The sequence below is a fragment of the Helianthus annuus genome, chromosome 16, assembly GCF_002127325.2.
Source record: "Helianthus annuus cultivar XRQ/B chromosome 16, HanXRQr2.0-SUNRISE, whole genome shotgun sequence".
Classification (NCBI taxonomy): domain Eukaryota; kingdom Viridiplantae; phylum Streptophyta; class Magnoliopsida; order Asterales; family Asteraceae; genus Helianthus; species Helianthus annuus.
Window position 1 is genome coordinate 146024235 of NC_035448.2, and position 3752 is coordinate 146027986.

General features: G+C 32.6%; 1 long non-coding RNA gene across 1 annotated transcript; it reads left to right on the forward strand.

The window, feature by feature from the left end:
- Window positions 1–1017: 1017 nt before the first annotated feature.
- Window positions 1018–2373, forward strand: LOC110916227. Its single transcript, XR_002579575.1, has 3 exons — window positions 1018–1048; window positions 1721–1808; window positions 2320–2373. It is a non-coding gene; the product is annotated as an uncharacterized LOC110916227 (long non-coding RNA).
- The last annotated feature ends 1379 nt before the right edge of the window (window positions 2374–3752 follow it).

Here is a 3752-nt window from a genome sequence, read left to right on the forward strand (position 1 = left end):
AAGGATAAAGCTATAAGGTATGTGGTTATATGCTTGTAGAATTTTGTTAATATTATATATTGATAGTGTTATATAAATAAGATAAAATCAGGAAATTTGGCTTGCTCTTAAGTTGTGGATTCCGTATGAATGAACCAAATGAATAAACTCGTAAATAAAAGAGTTTGCTTATTAAAAGTGAAGGATTTCACTAAAACATCCAAACGGATTAAATTAGCGGATTCATGATGAATTCGATAGTTTAGCAACGATGGATTTCGCTAAATTAACGAAATTGGTCGAAATAACGAGATTACGTTATTTCAAGTTGCATTATGTAGTGTGAGATACGTATATGTTTTGTAACCAAAAAGATATTACCATACTTTTCTGGTAATACTAACAATTGGTTAAAGTATGAGTAATGCTTAAAAGATTACTCAGATCAAATGCATTGAGTTTAAAACTCAATGAACTATGTAAGAAAGGTTTCGAGAACGAAAACTCTTTAAGGGGGATAGACTTGTAACACCCCGAAAACGGGTTTGGTAATCAAACCACGTTAATACTAAAAGACGGGTGAGTTACCGGTAGTGGTAAAAGTAACCCGGTGAATATTATGAGTTTTAAATAAATAAGCCTAATATTTAATAAAAGCTGAAAGAAAGCTTTTGAAAAAACAAAAAATTAAAGTTTATAGAAGCTGAGTTAACGGGACTTAAAATAAACATAGTCATAAATCTCCCCGAACTCACTAAATTAACCAGGAATGTTTAACCTAGTTAATAAGTGAGAATATTGTTAGAAATTAAGTAGGTTGGGGCCTACTTAATAAACTAACCAAACAAGAGGGGCTAAAGTGGATAAACTTGAAAGTTTAATTATAAAAGAAAACTTAAAAACTAAAACACACATTTAGTGTGTGTTCTAGGTGTTCTGTTCGAACACAAGAGAAGCCCTAGGAGCTTAAACCCTAGCTCCAACAAAATAGTTCAATTGAAAGGCCAAATGAAGTCTAAATTCACAATTGAACGTGAGTTAATGATCACCCAAGCTAGGGGATCATAAGGTATGTCAAATTTTGATGATTTGTGAAGTTATGAAATTTGGATAATCATGATAATCGCGAATTATGAATGAATTATTGAAGCTATGATTGAATTAGTGATGTATACATGCTTAGGAACCAAACCCTAAGTGAAAATTATAAATATCATGCTATAAATTGAATGATTTGATGATTCACCACCGTAGGATAAGTGGGTTTTAATCTTGTAATGAATTTGATGATCAAATTATGATTATAATCATCATATCTGATAGTAATAAGGAAATACTTAAACAAATTTTGTGTTTGAGTACATGATCATACTTGCTAGGAATTTGATTAGTATGATAAAAACGAAAATAATGATAGCTTAGTGTTAGAATGATGTTTGATATCATCATGTGTTAAAAATGATTAAAGTTGTGTTAATTCGGTGAAAATCCGATTACATGAACTTTATTAAATAAGTGATTAAACTGGTAGCTTAAGAATGATGCTTACTGGATATTAACAAAGTAATAAAATGAGTAATTGATCTACATCGTGTAATTACTCGTCAATAGGCAGTTTGACTTTTAAAAGTCAAAATGACCAAAAATATGATCCAATGATAATTTCGACATAAAACACGTAAGATGGAGTAGTCGAGATTTATTATGACTAGTCTAACCATCTTACAAATTACAATGATAGTTTGACGCTTGACGAGCTAGGTGAAAGCTTGGGAAGGAAGCGAGTCAAACGAATCAGGAATGAAGGAAAAGCATAATCTGGATGCTAGGTAAGTAAAGCTTACACCTTTTTATTTAATACCTATGAGTTTTATAGGTTATGAATAATATAAAGTCTTGTTTGAATTATGATGTTCCAACACGACATGTGCGGTTCGGAACAAAAGACAATAATGATAAACCATGTTTAATGGTTAAAAAGAACTAATATGATTATTTAGTCATGCAATGACTAATAGATAGCGAGTTGTGAATGATTACCATATAAGGTAAACCAATACATATAATAAGGGTAAGACGGTAATTCATCACTTGTTGACGAAAACCGTTAGTTTTTGAAAGACACTTTACAGCGTAAGCTATAAAGGGGTCAAAAGAATTAAGAAATGTTTTATAAGTAAAATGACCGTACGGTGTAAACCGGAGTGAGTCGTGTAGAGGAGATGGAAATAAATACCATCTTTCAAAGATAAACGATCATTTAGACTAAACGGGTCGAAAGGTGAAAATATCACCCTTTGACGATATCGACTAATGACTTTGTCGAGTGTATGATTACAGGAATATATATCGAATGGATATTTGCATCGTTATTACTTAGCGGTTATTAAGCAACGCATTAAATGGGTCAATATGTTGATCCGAGCCAGGTATGTATGATAGGTTAACTATTCATTTAGAACGTAAGGTTCAATGAGAGTTAAGTGAAGTCGAAAATGGATATTCTGTTATCTTATAGGTAAGCCGAATAATTTAAGTTATAATCATGGTGTTTTAGAAACATAATGGTTTCTAAACAAGATTATAGTTAAAAGGTTGGATTTTGGGTTAAACAAGTATTTAAAAGTCCTTCGTCGTAAAAGAAGGACTAAAATTGACTAAAACGCCCTTGTAAGCTAAATCGAGCAAACGACCCTTAAAGGTTGTTTGGAAATTAGTCATATTATGAAATAAATACTTTGAATAAGTATAAAAAGAGAAAGATGCAAAATATTGGTCAAATGACTCTATAAGAGTCTTTGCCGTAAAATAATGATCCGAAGGGTAAAACTCGGAATATATAAATCACCACGTTAAATCCCCCATGAATATAGTTGTAGTGGAAGGTCAATTGATAAATAATGTGGAAATAAAATTCTAGAAGTAAATGAGCATGAATTATGCGGAAAAATGCTTAATTACCCTTAACGGGTCAAAATAAGCATTTAAGTAAAAACGGGTTTAAGAAGGCACATAAACCCGTGATTTGAACCTAATATGATAGACAATATAGAATTTGTGAGGTTCATGAGAAATTGGGATCAAACAAACATGTTTGTTTGATAAATACACGAACGGGTCAAAACTTGGTAATTACATTTTAATGCCGAAGGCTTAAAAATCTAAAATCTTGTTAATCCGGATGTCGGACGTTAACTCCATGTGATGGAGAATAAATTTTCGATCACGTAGGAAGAAACGTGACGTAAATCAGATAAAAAATGAGCAAGTTATGCTCGTTTCGGAAAAATATAGTTTGGCTGGAAATGTGCAGGCCTGGAACCAATCTTGCTGTCGAAATGGGACCCTCGCGTCACGCGACGGGGAATCCCAGTTGGAGTCGCGGCACGCAACGCCTGTCGCGGCACGCGACAAATATGGTGCATGCCGTCACGCCACGCGACGACTCCTTATTCTGAAAATTTGTTTGTTGTTTGTTGTTGGGTCATGGGAACTCATATAAACTAGTTTTAACATTCATAAGTAATAAAGTTTGGGTGTTTTGACTATAGGTAACTTACAAGACAATACAGATGACGATCAAGTGAGGGAGAGAGCCGAACACGATCAAGAATTAAGCTTCCGCGAATTGTTTCGTCGTCATATTTTAATCGGCGAATGTATTTATAAAATACTGAATTGATTTATTTCTTAAAAGTTTTTAAGAAATAGGTATTTTGTAAGTCATGTATACACAGATTTATACAAATATACTCAAAAACTATATAAAAAGT